Genomic DNA, 22645 nt, shown 5'->3' with positions numbered 1-22645 from the left:
TTAGAGGAAAAAGCATCCCATACCTGAAATTTTCTCTGTATTCTGATTCAACGCACACACACACACACACACACACACACACACACACACACATGTGCACAAACCTAGAGTCAAAAGCATCCCATACCTGATATTTTCTCTGTATTCTGATTCAACGCACATTTCCTCAAGCTATAAAAATCGTATTTTATTTTACATTTGTTTAGTGGGGGAGTACACTGATACCAACTGACTATTTGTAGGCTCTGACTGGGTGAAATAATGAAGAAAGGGAAAAAAAATGGAGCACAGAGCCAGTAAGTTGTACCCATCAAAAACAAGAAATAAAGTAACAATATATAACAAAAAATGTACAGTAGTAATTAATAGATGCAGCAATAATTATGATAGAAATGTACATTTTACAATTTTTATGTGATTGCATTGTTGGTTCACATCATGGTGGAACTGCTGTGGGGTAGTGAGAGTTAGGGCAAGGAAGGGTAGGGAAGGTGGAGTTAAGAAGTTGAGAGAGAGAGAGAGAGAGATACTAAGGCTAGAAGTCGAGAGCCCTTAAGTCATGTGGCCTGCTGTGTAATAAGTGCAATTTAGCTGGTGTGTCGTCAAGCATTGCTATCCCATTTGACATCACTCTGTACAGGTCTGACCTACCCAAATGGCTAATAATACTGTATTGTTGCAGCATATATGTCTAGAGCCTACAGAGCTGGATCATGGACAATTGGGGCCCTGTGCAAGGCAATGAATCAGGCCCCTGCCAGCCACACCAGCATCCCATTACTTGGGTATCTCTCTCCAGTTACCATAAACATTATTCAAACCTGTCAGTCTACATACTGTTTTCTTCTATACTCCCAGGTATCTGGATTTTGTTTAAAACTTTTATTTCAAATTTCAAAGAAAAAATGCTGAGAAATGTTTTGTACACAATGCAAAACACTCTCACATTGAAAACAGGTGTAGCATGAGAAACAGTAAACTTCACTTCCCTTGAAATTCACATTTAGTGAAAATGCATCTGGCAACCCATTAAGTACAAGACATGCTGAGATTCATCTTCAAATTGCATGTAGTAAAGTACTAATTAGCGTTTATATGAAGGGTGCAGGAATATGAATGACAAATGTATAACACACTCGCTAACAGCCTGGGGCAGCCCAATCGACAGAAGTGTACTTTTTCAGGAGCAGCCCAGGACTATTATCTGGTTAAGTAACTTGGCAGAGTCACATAGTAAACAAAATAAAGCTGAGGGAATCAAACCACACACTACAGGAAACAGCTCTTTAACAGCTCATAGCCTTACACATCCACATAAAGTGCTAGATAAACTACTGTAGTCCAAACTACGAAATATGACACTATGACTGACAGACTGTAATCCTCAGTGATTTATAAGAAGAAAGAAAGAAAAAAATCAGTTAAAGGAGGCCTGCCACTTGGTGTGGAAAATTTAGACCCTTCCCTCCAACAGAGTAAAGGCTCAGGGTTTGACTCTGAGCAAGTCTCTTAACAAGGCAGTGCCACTTAACCAAGGCATTACACACGCACGCACGCACGCACAGACACACAGACACACATACACACACACACACACACACACACACACACACACACACACACACACACACCTGACTGACTGTACCACATTGTAATCTGAAAATGCACTCATGTCCAAATCCATTCTTTCCTCACTGTTTAAAACAATCCATACACTGGAGCTGTATGCTGACAGAAATCTAGATGTGTGTAAACACACTGACCAAAACATTTTTGGAGGTGTTCAAATTTCCTATTGCACATGCATGTGGACATACCAGTGATGGGGTGTGTGCTTGGTGTTCAGAGGCATTTCCTGAAGTGAGTTTTAATTTCAGAGCATTAGTGATGAACAGGCATTTTTTAAATAAAAAATCAGCCAGCCAGACTGTGGATTGTCTGGGAGAACATCTGAGATTGTAGTGGTTGGTATAAAGTTGGCAGTGAGTGGTGGGAATGAATAAGGTTGGATAAGTCTGAAGAAGAGAGAGCATAGTGCTGCAATGCGAACCATTTTGTTTGACGCTAATGCAATGGTCAGTTAGTGAAGTGACAGATTTTGTTTTTGATAGTCATTATTGAGGAGGAGTTTTTCTTCTCGGCTGTGCTACTGTTGGTCGTCCATATTCGAGTTGGGTCAGAAGGAGTTTTTGCTATAGCTACCTTGGCTGAGCTGGATAAGTAGGGTGAGATTTTCCTAGCCCCAAAGAGAAGTGAGATAACTTTTGCCATTGATTTCTCAATCACCATTTCAGTGGTTTGCTAAAGTATTTTGCTGTATTTGAAAAGGCTGTGCTTGAGAGGGAAGAATTTGTCTTGAAGTTGAAGGAAAATCACTGAAAAAAAGTGTAGTCAGGAGCACACGACCAGAATACTGTCAAAAGTTTAATATACCATCAAAAACTATTAGTTTCTGATGAAGTCTTTTTGGTTGAAAGTGGTATATTAAACTTTGAACGCTAATTTTGTTCTTGAGCTCCTGATTACGCTTTTTTCAGTGGTTTTTGTTTTCTTTTTGTTTTCTAAGTTGTTATTTTACCACTGGTGGAAATGTCTTATTTTTATAATTGAGGTTGAAGGAGTTTATGTTTAAGAGCTGTAGCAAATGATGTGGGCTTTTCCAAGTTAGTAATGGGAAACCAGTCGATAGTTGCTAGGTGGTTTTCAGCTTTTCTGTATTGGTGGTGGATCCAGATCTGAAGCAAACCAGTATGGGGGCTGTTTTGGTATCTGGTGGATAATTTGGAAGGTTATTGGAGAGTGGTTACTAAATAAGGGAAGAAGAGCAGATATTTTTGAGATAATGGGAGAGTTATTAGTGATTAGCAGACCCAGGAGGGAGTGAACACTGGTTCGGAGATTTGGACAGCTAACATTGTTAACTAACTGTATAAGGTTGATATTGGGTAGGAATCTGGCAATGTAATTTCTCAGGGGACATATGTAGTTTAGGTTAAAATCATACAGAATAACAATATTTTTATACTTTTGTGTAGATGAGGTGATGCTAAAAATAAGTGATTTAAATTTGTTAAAAATGCTGGAGGGGGAAGGCAAGCAACTACTATTAGAAGATGACTATTTTTCCAGGAGGGACGTTTTAGAAAGGTCCAGTTGGGTACAGTAGCTTAGGAAGCATTTGCCTGAGCAATGATACTTGGTTTAAGTCTCCTCTTATATTCAGTCACTATCTTCCCTCATAGAGAAGAGCCTGCGGTCACTACATCTGACCTCCATACTGCAGGAACTCTGCCACAATGCCCTACTCCTACAAGTTTACTGAGAATTTTGTCATTGTATAACAGCTTCTTATCACTATATCTGACCTTGATACTGCACATACTCTTCCACAAGGTCCTACTCCTACAAGTTTACTGAGAATTTTGTCATTGTACAATATAAGCCTGTATTGGGAAACTCCCTGGGCAGTGTGGCCACTCCACATGTGAGGCTTTTGTCTGACTGAGTAGAAAGTCCCGTCTTTTAAAAGTCCCATCTTTTAAAAGCTATGTGTGTTCACACACACAGGATTAGCAAAGATTGTGTTGAAACAAAACATAGGTATTGGCCGTACACCCAGGAATGCTCCAAGTAAGCCTGCTAGTTCCTGTGGTTACCTGAAAACATCAAGGAATGTGCAAAACAAGTTATATGCCAGGTCTCAGAGTCACGGAGCTTGTGCATAAACAAGAATGAGTGTGAAAAACAAGTCATAAAGTAGCCTCATTCCCATAGTTACATAGAAAAAATAGAGGAAAATACAGCATAACGAATATTAACCCTTTACTATATTAGTTTCACCATACCAAGTGAGCAGTCAGTTCACTTACACTCAAGGTATACCTTTCATACCACATTCGTATCACACATCTCTAACCAAGTATTCCTAAACAGCTAATCCCAACCCTGCCACATATCACCACATCCTATATAAAACTATTGTTAAACAAACTTAAACCACGGTCTTCTTTCGATGATGACCTTCCAAGTGACTACCTTAAAACAGCAGCCAATAGCATTGCTTATCCTGTCTCAATCCTTATAAATAAGCCAATCCAGAAATCCCATGTACCATGTCTCTGGAAAAAGTCACACATTATCCCTCTACACAAAGAAGGAAATTCAGCAGATATTATTAACTTTAGACCTATAGCAGTCTTATCTCACGTCACCAAATAGAAATGTATTCAAAAACAATTGCAGGACTATCACCTGCAGGAAGAATTTCTATTCTCTATACAACATGAATTCCATCCTTCCCATAGTACTAGCATTGCCCTTCAAACTTATTTAGATGCTGTTAATAAAGTTATAGCTAATGGAAAACTATTATCTTCCTTATTTCTAGACTTGTCTAAAGCCTTTGACACAGTTTGTCATAGCAAACAAGGTCTCTCTCAGCCCACCCTTCTGTGATTCAAAAGTTACCTGTTGAATAGGTATCAGTCAGTAAAATGGCACTCATTGCTCTTTCCTTATCTCTTAGTCACCACTGGTGTACCACAAGACTTTATCCTTGGTCACCTTTTCTTTAACAATTTCACCAACACCCTCTATACATCCATATAACAGGCCACCCTAATACAATACGCAGATGATTCCACTCATATTTGCACATCTGACAACATGGTACACCTCCAAAAAATTATTTATGAAGCTTAAATACTCACTGAAACATGGTTTCTTAACTTACAACTCATGCTCAACCCAAAAAAGACCAAACTTCTACTTTTTTCCCCAAATCCCTCTCTGAAAACAAAAATTAAAGTCCTCTCTCTTGATAATACAACCACTGAAGTCACTTTTTATAGTAAATTATTAGGGGTGATAGTGGATGATAAGCTTACATTCGACCTGCATATTCAAAATTAAGTATGAAAAACTTATCAAAACCTACGGATGCTTTTCAGAGCCAAATACATTCTGGCGGACGCAACTAAAGCTACACTTGCCACTACTTATCTCTTCCCCACACTACTTTATGGTGCTCCCACCCTTACTAACCTCCAGGCTTCACAAAAATGAAAACTTGAACAATGCTATAACAAAGTTGCTATATTTGCAGCAAATACCCCTTTCAGAACCCATCACTGTATAGCACTAAAAAGCCTAAATTGGTTAGACCTGCCTCATCGACTAACATATACACAGCTTCTTACCACCTAAAAAATTATCCATCATCCATCTGCCTCCAGCACTAAAAAACATTCTACACAACTATGTTCCCAGTCAGTCACTGAAATTCAGTGAGCAAAATCTCCTGTCTATAAACCTGTCAAATCTGGTGGGCATTGTTTGTACTTGTACAAGGTTGCTAAGGCCTGGAACTCCTTACCTGTAGCCATCAGATCAATACCCTCTCTCTCATTTTTCAAAACCACTCTGAAAGACTTCCTAGCTAAAATCTGGGCCTGTTCTTGCTTAAAACTATGATAAACTATATCTCTAATATGAATAATTACCTTTTCATTCCTTATACCTCTTTACTCTCCCTTCTTCACTTAACTTCCTTACTGCCATCAAATTCTTTTCCCTGACTTTCTCTCTAAACATACTATAAGCCTGTTTTTCCCTCACTTAATATTACAATTCCTGTTTCTATTAGACTATCTTACCTTTAATTTTTCTACAAACTGTCTAAAATGTCTTTAAATATTAAATGATTATCATATAACTTATATCGATTCATAACCAATGTTTTTATATTAGCACTAATTTGTTATAATTATTTAAACTGCAGATGTTTTTGTTTTATTTTTGAAGATTGTAAAATTATTGTGCTTAAAATGTTTTAAAATAATTTTGAGCTTTTCTCCCCAGGCCTCCATTGAAAATTGGCTTCTACCCAGTCAAACTTCCCTGTAACCAAATGTCAATAAAAATAAAATAAATAATAATTTAACGTGGGGTTTTTTTGTAAAGAATGAGAATACCTTCACCTTGCCTTTTGCCAGATTTTGTGCCTTCAAAGTATTTGCTAAGAGGAGAAAAAAATCTTGTCTCTCAAGTGTACAGAATTGCACAGATGCCCAGATGTTTGTTTCTTTCTCTGTCTCTTCTTTTTCTGTCTTTTTCTTTTAAAATGCATGTTTTTCTGGCAAATCATTGTGGATTATAGTCATTAAATAATGATATATACCTGAGTTTAGGCTTCAGTAAATGCATGCCAATGGAAAACCTGTCACTCTAGCAACTGCCCAGATTTTTGCCTCATTTTTGGGGGTTCTTCATAAAAGTTGTGTTTCTCTGTCAAATCATTATGCATCACAGTCAATACATAATGACAAGACCTTTGAGTTTCAGACAATATGCTTCAGAACATGTGTGCATTGTAAGACCTGATATTCTACCATCTTTCTGAGTTTAAAAGAGCAATATTTAAGCCATGCCCCTGATTTTGGTCGTTTAACCCCCCCCCCTCACACATTATTTTTAGTTTTATCTAGAATTCTTAATGAAAGAAGTTGAAAAGTGAAATTAAACATATCTTTCAAGTGTCCAGAATTTTGCCGATGTCCAGATGTTTGCTTCATATAGTTTTTTGTTTGTTTTTTTTTTTTTGCTGTTCCTTGTAAAATGTGTGGTTTTCTGGCCAATCGTTGTGCATTACAGTCACTAGATAATGACAAGATATTTCAGTTTCAAACTTTATATCTTTCAGAAAATGCGTACCAATGGAAAACTTGTCATTCTAATAAGTTTCTAAGAGCTGGATTCTGTAACATTCCCAGAATTCACTGCATTTTGCTGGCATTTATGCAAAAGTTGCTGATAAGCCTGTTGCATGTAAATATGCCTCAGTGAACCTACAATATCTTGGAACAAAACAGAATTACCCAGCAGTATTGGCAGACTGTCTGTCAGTCACAGCAATTCCGTAATTCAAGAAAAGTGTATTCTAAACTGTGATACGCAGTACCAAAACTACAGAAATTACAAAGTCCAGTGCAAGATGCAGGACATTTAAAGAAATACATATCTGCAGCAATCCATCCAGTAGGTCCACAAACAACTATGGATGTCTCTGTAAGTTGTCTACTAATAAAATACATTCACCAGAAAATATGGAGTCCAACAGAATTGATAAAATTTCCAATAAAAAAATTAATAAAGGTGAAGGGCAATCACAGCCACTTCATCAGGACTAAATATAGCTAACAATGGGAGTGGGACATGCGTAGGGAATGCAAGTAATACACTCACCCAAGGAAACAGTGGAATGGAAAAGCAGATGTGGGGGATGGGTGAAGAAGAAGGGCACACAAGCGGTATGTTGGAATAAGAAAATCTGAGGGACAGTCAGAGAGGCATTGGTAATTTTTATTTATTTATTTATTTATTTTTGGGTGGGAATGGACATTATTTTTTGATTTTTAGAGAACAGTAGAAATGGAAATAACAGGAGAGCAAAACAACAGGTATAAACATACAACAAATATCACAAGACATGACAGACAAAGATCAAAAATAAACATAAAGGGGAGGTTAAGTTATACCGACAGCACACTCTACACACACACTACAACATGGGCAATGGAAAGTGGACAAACAGGGCAGGGATGCATATCAGCCATGGTGAAATGCAGAAATACAGATTTATTTATGCACTATGATATTCTGACATGTTGCAAACTGTGTGGCAGTCATACCTGAATGTGTATGACTGATGGCAAAATGAGTTAGAAGCAGGGATCACAGTACACATTGGATATGGAATCCAGTCCCTAAGTACTCTGTCAGCAGCCAAGCAACAGCAGAGATGGCCAAATACAGTCAAGGAAATGCTGGAGAAGACCAACAAATGACAGAACAGAACCTCTGACCATGTATACAAAAGGCAAACAACCAAACACAGTGCCAGACAGTAGTACAAACTGCCTGTTCATTACACAAGTAGATGTACACAAGCCAGATATACATGACATGGAATTCAATTCAATTGAATTCAATTGAATTCAACTTTATTGACATATGTACTAGAGACAGCTTCACATAGTACAATGAAATTCTTATTCTGTAAATTCTCCAGCAACATATAAAAACACATCTAACAAGAAGTAATCTAAGACAACAAATAGACAATAATATAAATACCAATATCAATAACTGTGGAAAACAGCACATTTGTGTAAAAAAGCTCATTTCCCTCCAAATGTGAACCAACATACAATACTAGATGGAGAGGCAGTATGTGAGTTTTATTTAACAGTCTCATAGCATGAGGTATAAAACTGCCTTTCAGCCTGGTTGTTCTGACTGCCAAGCTCTTATAATGCCTCCCAGATGGTAGCAACATAAACAGGTTGTGTTGTGGGAGGATAGTGTCCATCATAATGTTTTGAGCCCTCCTAAAAACTCTTTTGTTATAGATGCCCTCCAGTGCAGGGAGTGTTACTCCAATGATGTTTTATACAGTTTTTATTACTCACTATAGAGCCTTGTGGTCCCATGTTGTACTAGTCCTGAACCAAACTGTAATAGAGTGGGAGGGAATGCTCTCAACTGTACATCTGTAGAGGTTGCTGAGAGTGGTACTGGGCATGCCAAACTTCCTCAGCTTCACAGAAAATACAGTCATTGTCGGCTTTTCCCTACCAGGTCTGTGATGTTATGAGTCCAGGTAAGGTCACAGACATACTCCATGTCAGAAGCTACACAGAGGTGCTGATGTATATGTGCAACGTTCAATGGACTAACAGGAACCTATCAGAAGCAATGTCAATACAAATACAGACACCAATGACATGGAATAATAAATAGTAGGAAATGCATGAATAATGCTATATAAGGAATATCAGGTTGTGCAGATGAACTACGACCAAATACTCGAGGAAATACATAACACACAAGTATAACAGGAGCAAGGATGTAATGCAAGCAATAGCCAACATCTTGAGTGCAGATGATCTGTATGTGTATAATAGACATATAATTAGCAAAAGGTAGCTTTGTAACGATACAACTATATGATAATGGAAGACAATGCAAAGGAAGGTTAATGTATAACATGCATATGGACAAGATATATGCTAAACCTACAAAGGGGAAGGGAGGTGGACAACACAGGCCCACATCAGGAAGAACATGCCAGCAAAGCAAAGTAGCCAAACAATAACACTGTCTAAAGGAAACATTTCATGTGCATATGTATACTACATAGGGTGTGTGGAGTTCCACCCAAGCTACATTGAAGCAGAAGCCAAATGTATTTCACATGGGCAGACTGCAATCTTGATGGCATTAAACATGGCCTTAGAAAAATCGCACACAGGAAGTAAGGTGCAGTCACTGAACAGCAGGAGGCACAGGTACACAAAATAAGAATCATACACATATATACCATCATGACAGCATACTACAGAAGGAGCAAAATACATCTGCCGTAATGTATCACTGACCATGGACATGAGTGAGCAAAGGACAGTCTTCTGAAAAACAGTACAGCATAGAAACTTGTATTAAATGAATGTACACAGTCCCAAGGTACAATGGGGTTTCTGTATTGATCAAAATGTGCAGAGACATGCACATATATGGTAATCATAGGACATGTACACCAATTACAGAAATATGGGCATGTATGCAAATATATCCATGCATGTTGTAATATAACATAAGGACAAAGAAGGCATTCTGCAATGTTGCTACATAAAGCACCAATTCCATGGTGTATACATGAATGGTACAGTGGTGGTCTATGCAATATGTGAAAGAGGACTGCCCATATATACCGGCCACAGTAGTATTATATAACATGATAGCATCATGGCCAATGTATGCCACACAGAAAGCCAGTATGCCAGTGTGACAGCATGACATAACAGTGTCATAGCAAGAACAGGTGCAAAGACATTTCATGCTGGTAAACAGACATGACACAGCAACCCAAAAAACTTACTGATCACACTGTGTTATGTGTGAACCATGGGGAAAATGCTGTTTGTGAGCTGCTGTCCATCCCACACATGTATACAATGGAACTCTTGTGTCAGCAACAGCATGTTAACTGCAAAAATTGAAGTGTGATACCATGGGAATTGAACCCACACATATGGGAGAAGCATTCACCTTGTCCTATTATGTAACCATATGAACTAAGTAGTAGAAAAGCTACGTAATGACACTAAAAGGAATGCTTAGGACATAATGATCACAGCTATATGTGTGATGTCTATAGGAATGTACAGTTAAAGTGGGTATTATGACACTTATTGTAGGTATCCGCAGGCTGGCTCCACTTCTCTGTGTCCCTCCAGTGAAGATCCTCTGCATCACTCTGATGTTGATCTTCATAGCGGTGGTGAACCTGCACTCCTGTCCAGTAGATCCCTGTCAATCATCAGTACTCCCTCTCAATCCAGTTCCATATGCCTATTATTGCAAAGTTTCTGGGCCATGATCGAATACATTGCTCAAGTCCAGTGTAGACAGTGAGCATCTGGGTGGTCTCCTCCTTGGTCCAGTACAGGACTCAGTCATGCTGAAGCCTCCTTGCAATAGCCATCTTGTTGAGACAGGTCAGGAAAAAAGCCTTCAGAAAACTGGTCACTGACGTCCCACTCAATTCACAGTTAGCAATGGTACGAGCATTAAATATATCAAAATCGCATCTTAAAAGTGGCACTTATAGGATGGTATCTGATTATTTGTGAATAACTGGCACATGCTACAGATGGTCCCTTTTAATCATACCTGTTGGGCAGCTATGCAGAGCCTCTTCCCATTATGACAAGGTATTGGTTAATTTTGAGAACTTATGTGGATACGTACAAATGGGATTCCAAAACCTTGAATCATACTAAACCGCATTAATTATATATGGCATAAATGATACTTAAAAGCTGTGTACATATAGATGCTCTCAATTTAAGGTTTACCTGACTTATAGGTAGCATCAAAGGTAATGTGACACATGCTGGGTTGCTGTGGTGGGATATATTGCTCTTATTATACCAATGTTAGTATTACTCCTTTTCAATCTATTTTTACATGTTTACACTCACTCCATTGGCAAAACTATCTGCAATACAAAATGTCTATAACATACCGGAGAGGTGTAGGATTGTCCACTGTGCATGCAGGTGGGTACATCTGCATCAGTGACAAGCAGGGATTCCACATATGCAGTTGTACAGATAGATGAAAAGAGCCCCAGTGAGCAGTACTTACAGATGGACTGACAATAAATCCATATGTATTTCAGGTGACCCTGTACATTCCGTGGTATACTTACAGAAACCGACTTGTTCCAACTGGGTCTGTGAGTTGAATGTTCACATTGCCAACATACTGGCAGACAGGTTCAGTGCAAACTTCACCCCCCTCTCCCCCCCAAAAGGAGAGATAACTATCCCAGCGGAGTGTAGCCTCCCAGACATCTCAAATGCGCAGGTGAAAGCTGCTCTCTCTAAAGCTAAAAACACAGCATCAATGGGACCGGATGGTGTCCCCGGCTGTGTGCTACACGAACTCAATGAGGAACTAAACCCACATATAAGGCAGCTGTTTAATCTTAGCCTTACCACAGGATACGTGCCCAAGGAGTGGCGTACGGCAACTGTGGTCCCACTCCACAAAGGCGGTACCTCTACGGACCCTGGTAATTACCGCCCCATAAGCTTAACAAGCCTGGTCTGCAAAGCTATGGAGAAATCATAATGGAACTCATAAACAAAGACATAGGGGACTTGCAGACATTGGACCTGACCCAGTTTGTCTTTGTCAAGGGCAGATCATGCCTTTTGAACTTGGTCGACTTCTTCGAAACAGTCACCAAGGCCATTGATGAGGGAAAGGCAGTCCATACAGCCTACCTTGACCTTGCAAAAGCTTTCGACACAATACCCCACTCGGGTATTATAGAGAAACTTACCAGCTTAAATGTAAACCCATATGTCACAAGATGGGTTGCAAACTGGCTAAAGGACAGAACCCACAGGGTTAGAGTTGCTGGCGCCATGTCAGACTCCAAGCCGGTCACAAGTGGTGTCCCACAGGGCTCAGTCCTTGGCCCCCTGTTGTTCGGCATCTACTTCTCAGAAGTAAAGGCAAACATAGGAGGACTATGGCTGACAAAGTTTGCAGATGACTGCAAACTGGGCACCATAGTGGAAAGTACATCGGACACAGATATCCTTCAGAGGGGTCTCACAGAAACTGATAACTGGTGCCAGAGCCATGGCCTGAAGTTAAATGCCAAAAAATGTATAGTCATACCCTTCGGGAAAAACAAGGTAACCCCAAGCTACCATATAGGTGGCAATCCATTAAGCACAGAAGAGGTTATCAGGGACCTGGGGACCCAGGTTGACAGTGGCCTTTCTTTTGACACTCACATTGCTAAAGTGGTTCGAAAGACCTTCTACATTGCCCACCTGATCATGAAGGGATTCACATCCAGATCAAGTGAGGTTATTGTTCCACTGTACTCTTCACTTATCAGACCAATGATCGAGTACAATGCCCCATTCGGGATGTATCTCACCCGACACCTGCAGCAATTGGAGAGACCCCAAAAGTTCCTCACCAAAAGGATAAAGGGACTCCAAAATCTGTCATATGCTGCCAGACTGAAGAAACTCCAGCTCTATTCAGTCGCATAATGCCTGCTCAGAGGTGACCTGTGCCTGACATACAAGGCCATGTCCAACCCAGAATTAATGGACATGCTCCACCTCAAAAAATCCAAATCTACCAGATCCACTAGAGCAAGTGACTTAAACCTTAGCACGGATATAAATAGGACATGCTGGAGGGATAGATTTGTCACCCAGAGACTCCCTATGCTGTGGAATAAAATCCCGGTCCATGTGAGGCAGAGCACCTCGCTGGCTCTGTTCAAGAGAAATCTTGACCGGTGGATGGGAGATCGTAGGTTTACCCCGGGAATCATCTCTGTGTCACTGCTGGACAGAGGCACAACAAACTAATGGGCACAGTATTTATTAACATAAGGGGTGGCGTAAGCCACACAACTTTGGGCTAGGCTTATAAATGCCTTAGGGCAGATAGCCTAGTATAAACCTATGAACCTATGAATTACGTTATGCATATTCGTTGATACTTAGTAATGCATGCACTAGAGAGAGTGTTGGAAAGAAAATATATTCATGTTCATGTCTGGTTACTTTGTACTGTCTGTGGTATGCCTATCGAGCACAAGGCTTTCTGAGGGTTTCCATAACTTGTACAATTTTTATTGTACAGATAGCTGCTTATATTTGCAATATAGCAGTGGTGGTTATGGGTAGTGCATTTCATCCCATGCAGACAAATAGGGATGGCTTACCTGCTCCTCTTTATTCTGTTGATATGTAGCTATACATGTATAATAGTTCATGCCACTATGACTGCTTGTTTTCTACAGGTTTTCTTTATAGCATTGTGTTACATACCATATACTGACAATAACTTTCATTACTATGATGTGTCTCACTGGCTGAGGCTGTGTATGACACCAATCCAACATTATTGGTCTACACATAGCCACCATGTTATGGTGTGCATGATGTCTCCTTATGTTATAACTAAAAAAAAAAAACAAGTAATCTCCATGGTATCCCCAAAATATCAAAACAACTCACTAAACAAGTATAGTGGGCCCAAAAACAAAACAGTGTAAGAAACCTTTCTGTGTGGAAGATTGTCAGTCCATATATCTCTAGTTAATCACTGTATATTAATTAGATCAGACAATAGTAGTAGCAACAGCAAACTTAAACCTGTCTTAAGTAAAAAAAATAATAAAAAATATATATAATTGTATAGAATTACTAAGTATTCAAAAGTAATCCAAGCAAGGCAGGCAGTCTGTTTCCAGTTGAAAATCCTTTATTAAGTACACAGACAAGTGATCCAAGCAAAACAAAGATAGAGTAATAGTTTCCTCACAAGCTTTCTAAATATATATATACTTTTTATCAGGCATGGGAGTGGTTTATTGTGCTGTAAAACAGTGTTATTGGTGCACATGTTAAGTTCACATCCCTTCCCCCATCAGTGTGACATTTGAGATGGTCCTGCCCTACTTAGTAGCTGTCACAATAATATATAACCCTTATGTACTTTAAACAAAATGTATAATGATGTGGTACCTCTTATATAACCAGATTATTAAGTCGGTGATTTTATCCAAGATAATAAACAAAATGGCTGGAAATATATCAACCTTAGTTCATTTGCCAATCAAAAATATATATATAAATATATACATATACCCTTTGCATGTAAAAAATCAATTGTAAAAATCATATTCTATTTTCATATCTTATTGTTAACAAAGATCGCTTTTGTCCTTCTAGACTTCTTCAGATCTGTGTACAAGAACCCTAAAATCTATCTATAAAAATATTATTGTATAATTAGTTAGTATTGTTATTACGCATCATTTTGAATAAAGTGGAAAAAAGAGAACCAGAAAAAGAAAAGCTAATAAGAAAAAATGTATGATGATGGAAACAAAATATACACTTAAATTACAACTGATTTAAAATGGTATTTAAAACCAACTGGTAGAATAAAATAAAATAAAATATAATAAAATTAGTCATGTAAACAATGTGGCAATTTTCTAAGTTCCAGTGCACTTTTAACTGAACAGTAGTAGTTTAGTCCAGGCTTCCTAAGAGTTCAGCATTAATTGCCACATGAGTTCATGTTTCTCCAGAATATTTGGGATGTTACCTTCAAGATCACCCATGTCTATGTGATCGAGGATCTGGAACTTAAAACCGGTGTGTCTTTTATGAAGAGAAAGGTGTTTGCTTAGTGCATTATTTTTACATCCAGAGCGGATTTCTGACAGATGACATGAAATCCTATGCTTGAGTTTATTTACAGTCTTGCCCACATAGAATGCATCACATTCGTTGCACTGTGCCCTGTAAATTACTTTTGTAGTGTTACAGTCACCCCCTGCACAAGTCTAAATGATTTTTTTTAAATAAGGGCAAATATACAAAATGTACAATTAGTTTCACATCTTTTAGTGTTTCTCTCATATGGTCCACGTTTAAATTCAACAAAACTTCTAATGTTCCTGGCCTTCCTATAAACAAAGGATGGGGCTTCACCTGAGATATTAATCAGAAAAGGGTTTCCTGTGACAATGTCCCAGTTTTCTTCAATAACATTTTTGATACTGTGATAATCCAAAGTGTATGTCAGGATGCAGCAAAAGCGATCTTTGTTAACACTAGGTTCTGAAAATAGAATATGATTTTTACAATTGATTTTTTACATGTAAAGTATATATGTATATAGTTATATATATATATTTTTGATTGCCAAATGGACTAAGGTTGATATATTTCCAGCCATGTAGTATATTGTCTTGGATAAAATCACAGACTTAATAATCTGGTTAAATAAGAGGTACCACATCATTATAAATTTTATTTAAAGTGCATAAGGGTTATATTATTATGACAGCTACTAAGTAGGGCAGGACCAGCTCGAATGTCACACTGAAGGGGGAAGGGATGTGAATTTAACATGTGTACCAATAACACTTGGTTTTACAGCACAATAAACCACACCCACGCCTGATAAAAAGTATATATATATATATATATATATATATATATATATATATATATATATTTAGAAAGCTTGTGAGGAAACTATTACTCTATTTTTGTTTTACTTGGATTACTTGTCTGTGTACTTAATAAAGGATTTTGAACTGGAAACAGACTGCCTACCCTGCTTGTATTACTTTCAAATACTTAGTAATTCTGTATGTACAATTATATATTTTTTTATTATTTTTTTTTTTACTTCTTCTTCTTCTTCGTCTTCTTTCAGCTGCTCCTGTTAGGGGTCGCCACAGCAGGTCAACTGTTTCCATTTCTTCCTGTCCTCTGCATCTTTCTCTGTCACACCAACCACCTGCATGTCCCCTCTCACCACATCCATAAACCTTATCTTAGACCTTCCTCTTTTCCTGTTACCTGGCAGCTTCATCCTCAGCATCTTTTTCCCAATATACACTGCATCCCTCCTCAGCACATGTCCAAACCAATGTAATCTTGCCTCTCTGGCTTTGTCTCCAAACCTTCCAACCTGGGCTGACCCTCTAATATACTTATTCCTAATCCTGTCCATCCTCATCGCACTCAGTACAAATCCTAACATCTTCAACTCTGCCACGTCAAGCTCTGATTCCTGCCTTTTTGTCAATGCCACTGTCTCCAACCCATATAACATAGCTGGTCTCACTACCCTCTTGTAGACCTTCCCTTTCACTCTTACTGGTACTGAGTTTAAGTTCACTACTTCTGCTACTATTGTCTGATCTGATTAATATACAGTGATAAACTAGAGATATAGGGACTGAAAATCTTGCACACAGAGAAGTTTCTTACACTGTTTTTGGACCCATTATACTTGTTTAGTGGGTTGTTTTGAGACGTCCAGGATACCACGGAGATTACTTTTTTTTTTTTTTGTTGTTGGTACTTTGGTTTCTGAGACAAAGGTTTTTGTTCCATCAAAGGATCCCTGAATTGGTGTGGAATTCCAGCATTTTAAAACATGGATAATGGCAGACTAAAAGATTTACTAACTGTACTTATCTGGAATGATACAGAACAGGATCAGATACAAATGGATACAGAAAATGGACAGGGAAGAATGGACCCAGAAAATATGAATTCAGAGACTTTTTCTAAACTAGAAAAACAACTGAAACACATGCAAGGTCTCTACTGGGAACACATTTATTTACAACAAAGCATAGATAAGAAGAGACTACCCAGGGGACTCAGATTGAACAAAAGACCAATGTGGAAAAGTATGGATGATTCATTTTCTAAGGCATGGGAAGATATTTTAGAGGATGCCAGCTACAAACTTATTCGTCTGCTAGTAAGGAACAACCTTAGTGTGCAGGAAGCTACAAAGGCTGATATCACATCTTTAAAAACAACATTGGAAAATGAGAGCCACAATAACCTTAATGCTAAATTTTAGCTTAAAGAAAGAGTGAAAGGCTAAGAGCAGTCCATTAAAGAAAGAAAGATTAATAAAATGAAATGAGATCAACTGGACAAAGATGATCCTGGGAGACTTACTAGGAGGTACAATAATAATAACAACAACAACAACAGGAGAACCAACACCAGACAAGGTTTTAGTTATTACAGGGGATATAAGGGAAAGTATAACCATGCCAGCAGACCTTAATGGGAGTTTCCTAGGGGAGATCCTCACGCAAAACCAGACAGGGGCACAATACAGGACCACCAGGAGTCCCCCCCCCCAACATCTCATTCTCCACCATCCCAATCCCCTCTCTCAGCACTCTGCAGAAACCTTCTGACATCACAGAAGGATCAGGACAGGAACATAAGCCACAGAGGCAATTAGAACCGACAGAGAGTTCTACAGGATGAATTACAGGACTACCAGGACAACCAGGACCACAGACAATCCAGCTACCAGGAGCAGCAGCACCTTCACAGAGATTAGTTTCTTCAGGGAGACCAATATTAACAGCACAGACATCAACCACCACATCAATACCAAAGCCAGCACCAGTACCAGAACAAGAATGATGACCACCACCAGAGCCCCAGAGCTTGTCCCTTTTATCAGGTTTCCCCCTACCACAGCCACAGTGAGGAATACTACTACAACCCACCAAGATTCCGGAAAGCAGAGGAGGAATTCCAGAGGTCTCAGACTCTATCCACGGCCCCCCAGGAAGACAGGAGAACCAAACAGTGGACAGGGGTGAGAGAAATACAATACCTGGGCAATCCCGACTCGAACCCCGACTACAACCCAGGTCCCAGGCTCAGATGGAGGAACCAGCCACAATAGCAGGTACAATAACAACAATAACAGGTGCTACAATAACAGGTGCTCCACTTATCTGGAACCACTCTGTTAAAGCACTGACTGAAGATGAAAAAAGTGTGTTGTCCAAAGGACTTACTTTTGTACCAAGCTGCAGGAGTGAGGTTGCTCAGGTACTAATAGACCTTAAAATGTTTGTGAGGAAGCTCAACTTAAAGGTACAGTTTAATGGCAAAAGTAATGACAGTGAAAATAAGCCTATTGATGAAACTATAAAAAGGCCTAGCAGCTATTGTCCACCACTACATCAAACACTAGCTGCTTTCGAAGTGAAATGTGAGATGGATATCAGGAAACTCATAGGTTCATAGGTTCATAGGTAGGTACTAGGCTAACGGCCCTAGGGTCCATACAAGCCTAGCCAAAAAATGTACCCTGGCTTTCGCCACCCAAGAAAATTATTTTCCTGTGCCCCTGTTGAGCACAGCCACAGAAGTGATCCCCGGGGTGAATTTCCCATTTCCCATCCAATCATCAAGATTCTTCTTGAAGAGTGCTAATGAGGAGCTCTGTTTGACATAGATAGGTAGTCTGTTCCAGAGTATGGGAAGTCTCTGGGCAGGAATCTATCCCTCCAGCATGTTCTGTTTATTGTGGTGAGAAGGTTAAGGTCCCTAAAGCGTGTAGCTCGTAGGGATTGGGATTTCTTTAAGTGGAGCATGTCCAACAGCTCTGGGTTTGACATAGCTTTGTATGTTAGGCAGAGATCGCCCCTGAGTAGGCGATATGCGATGGAGTAAAGCTGTAGTTTTTTGAGACAGTCTGCATAGGGCATATGTTTGAGGCCAGTAATCCTCTTTGTGAGGTATTTCTGTGGTCTTTCCAGTTGTTGTAGATGTCTTGTGAGGTACATACCAAAAGGGGCGTTGTACTCTATAATGGGTCTAATGAGTGATGAGTAGAGGGGAACAATGACCTATTTTTTTCTGGATGAGAATCCTTTTGTGATGAGATGAGCCACGTAGAAGGATTTCCTGACCACTGTGGTGATGTGATTATCAAAGGAGAGACTACTGTCCACCTGTGTCCCAAGGTCTCTTATCACATTTTCAGCATTAAGTAGACTACCAGCTATGTGGTAGTTCATGGGTACAGAGTTTTTACCAAAGGGATGACAATACACTTTTGGCATTGAGCTTCAGGCCATGGCTTTGACACCAGGTATCTGTCTCATTGAGGCCCTTTTGTAGTTTGTCCACATCGTTAGGAGTTTCGATTATGGCTCCTAGTTTGCAGTCATCTGCAAACTTTGTTAGCCAAAGACCTTCTGTGTTGGCCTGCACTTCAGAGAAGTAGATACCAAACAGGAGAGGACCCAGGACTGAACCCTGTGGTACTCCACTTGTCACTGGTCTGATGTCGGATTTGGAATCCGCTACTTTCACAGTGTGGGTTCTGTCCGTGAGCCAGTTGGCAACCCATCTTGTGACATAGGGATTTATACCTAGTTTAGTGAGCTTATCTATAATTCCAGAGTAGGGGATGGTGTCGAAAGCCTTGGTGAGGTCATGATAGGCTGTGTGAACCACCTTACCCTCGTCTACAGCTTTGGTGACTGCCTCAAATAAGTCGACCAGGTTCAGGAGGCAAGATCTGCCTTTCACAAACCCGAACTGGGTGGGGTCCAGAGTTTGGAGGTTACCAATGTCTTTGTTTATGAATTCCATGATGATGCATTCCATGGCCTTACAGAACAGGCTCGTCAGGCTAATAGGGCGATAGTTTCCAGGATCAGTGGTGGCTCCCCCTTTGTGGAGTGGGATAACTGTTGCTGTGGGCCATTCAGTGGGCACAAAGCCTGATGTCAGGCTATGATTGAACATGGTGCTTAGGTGGGGAGCCAGTTCGTTCTGAAGTTCGTATAAAATGCAGCCTGGGATGTTGTCCGGTCCCATGGATGCTGTGTTTTTGGCTTTAGAGAGTGCTGCTTTTACCTGTGAAAATATGATTACAGGGACTCTGCATTCTTCCTGTATAGATATGGGCCCTTTAGTGGGTCGGCGGGGGGGGGGGGGACAGCACTGAAACTTTCTGCCAGAATGCTGGCAATATCAGTAGGTTCTGTAATTTTTGCGCAATTGTGTTGTAACTCAGAGCAGATCTGGGTGTTACCATTGAGATTCTTGACATAGCTATAGAATGCTTTGTGGTTGTCCTTAGAATCAGTGGCAATCTCATTTTCATAGCTAGCTTTGGAGGATCGTATAATCGATCTCAGCTTCTTGCTGAGGCTGAACAGGGAGCTCCTCCACTCATGGGATTTTACACTCTTTTGCAACAATTTCTTCCTTCTGTTGTAGAGTTTGTTTACGGCAGGAGACCACCAGATTTGCTTCCTTTTTTGGAGGATAGCATATTGGTTCTGTTTGGGATAGCATGATCCATGCACTTGTGTAAGTACTTATAGAGTGCATTTGTGTAGGATTCAGCAGTCATAACTGTATTGTCCATCTGCATGGGTGTCACAAAGTTCACCACTTCTGTCTTAAGAAGGATGAAGTTGGCTTTGGAGAAATATTTTTCTGTGGTTTCCTTAATGGGGGGGTGGGGGTGGGATGGGGATATCTAGGGTGATTAGCTTATGGTCAGATCTGGCCAAAGAGGAGTTGAGTTCAGTGTGGAACACTGGTCACTCATGTTGGTAATGACTAGGTCTAGGATATTGTTGCCCCTGGTGGGAGTATGGATAAGTTGATCCAGGGCATTGGAATTTATGAATTCCAGAAAGCGCTGAGCGAAGGTGTTGGTACATGAGTAGTTTTCCCAGTTAATAGTGGGGTAGTTGAAATCGCCCAATATTAGGGTGTTTGGTCGTACCCTAATATTTTCCAGTATATCAAGAAAAGAGGAGTGGGAATCCTGGGGCATGCTAGGCAATCTGTAGCAAGCTATAATTTGGATTGCAGTTTTGCCCAGAGTTAGTTGCACTTGGATAACCTCGGCTGCATTATGCTGAGCAACTAGCCTGGAGATGTGGATATCCTTAATGAATATGGGCACACCTCTGCCTTTGGTGTTCCGGTCCAGGTTAGATGGCCGAAAAGTGTGGTATGAGTTATAGCCTGGTAATGCAGGGGTGCTCTCTGGAGCCTTGAACCAGGTCTCAGTCATTGCACAGACATCGATGTTCTCCATTTTAAGGAGTGCCTTGAGTGAGTGTATTTTGAGATTTAGACTTCTAGCATTGAGTAGCATTACCCCCAGTTTTTGCTTGCCTGTTCCTGTTAGGGTGGTGAATTTGTCATTTGAACCTTGCCTGAAAAAGGCACTATGGGGGCGGCAAGAGCCTTTGCCAGTATCTAGAATCCCAGGGGTGATAGCTGCAGGCCATCTCTGGCAAAGCATTGTGGTCTGTCAACTATGTCATTCCAGGCAGACAGATACTGGATCCCCTTAAAATGACACCAGAAGCTTAGCCAATTGTTGAAGTCAATCATTTTGTCCTTGTACTGCGGTATCATTCTAGGTGATGGCAGGATGCTACTCAGGATTAGGGTCATACCTGCCTGGGCTACAAGATCGGAGAGTTCTTCCATGTCTCTTTTCATGTAGTCCAGGGAGGTACATCTCAGGTCATTGACACCAACATGGGCAATCACAGAGTCATATTTGTACCTGTTGCGGAGTGACCTGAGTGCGTGGGTTATGTGGCAGATCCTGGCACCCGACAGGCAGCTGACAGTGACCTTCTCTTTGTTTAGCCTGGTGAGTGGAACATCAGTGTGCCTGACTATAGAGTCACCTATGACTAATGTGTTGGGTACGTTGTTTTGCCTTATGAACTGTGGTTGAGTAGCACACTGAGTCTGTCAGCTATGTGTCATCTGGGTTGTGTTGATGGTGGGAGGTTGCTTGCGTTTCTGCTTTGGAGGTCGCTGTTGCTTGAGCAGATTATTATTGAGAGCCTCCGCAAATGTTTTTGTGTTTCTATGTGTGGATTTTGGTGGTGTAGGTTTAGTGGGACTATGTGATGAGTGTGGTGTGGTGCAAGTGTTTACCTTCTCCTCTTGACTATCAAGTTCAGTCTTGGTTGGAGAGAGCTTTACCTCCAGTTTGGCTAGATAAGTGCATCACTCACAGGTTGTAGTGTTGGGTGGTAGGAGGAGAGGGTTATCTGTGTACATGAGGCAATTGCTGCATTGCCTCAAGATGCCCAGATTCATCAGATAGACAGGAGAGAACACTGGGAGCTGACCCTTGGACATGCCTGAATAAAAAAATATTTTCCTCTAGACAAGTGAGGAAAGTGAGTACAAGAGCTGTTTTTCTCTAAGCATGTGAGGAAAGTAAGTACCAAAACTGTTTTCCTCTGGGTAATGAGGATAGGTAATGAAGAAGTTCTGAACAAGTGCTGAGCATGGATAAGCAAATTCAATTGCTAAAACTAAGAATCTGTATCTGGATCTTGTTGTAGACAGGCTACCTAGTGCTTACCACTCCCACTGATAATCTGGAAGGCTTCCCTCCAACACAGAAAGGCTTGGGGGCACAGAAGCTTACAATCAGTCCTGGATACAGCAAATCTGTATCTGGGCTAAACTAGTTACAGAGAAGGTGGGAAGCAAGTGCAAATGCAGGCTTTTAAACCGGAAAGTTGAAAGAGATAGAAAAACTGCCCAAATGGCCAATAAACTACAATTTCTGGGCCAGAAACCACTCTTGTGGTAGATTGGCTACCTAGTGCTTACCACTCCCACTAATAAGCTAGAAGGCTGCCCCCCAACACAGAAAGGCTTGGGGCACAGAA

This window comes from Protopterus annectens, chromosome 2.part0 (assembly GCF_019279795.1).
Source record: "Protopterus annectens isolate FY-2018-M chromosome 2.part0, PAN1.0, whole genome shotgun sequence".
Classification (NCBI taxonomy): domain Eukaryota; kingdom Metazoa; phylum Chordata; order Ceratodontiformes; family Protopteridae; genus Protopterus; species Protopterus annectens.
The sequence above is the reverse complement of the archived record's forward strand: the minus strand, read 5'-3'. Positions refer to the sequence as shown.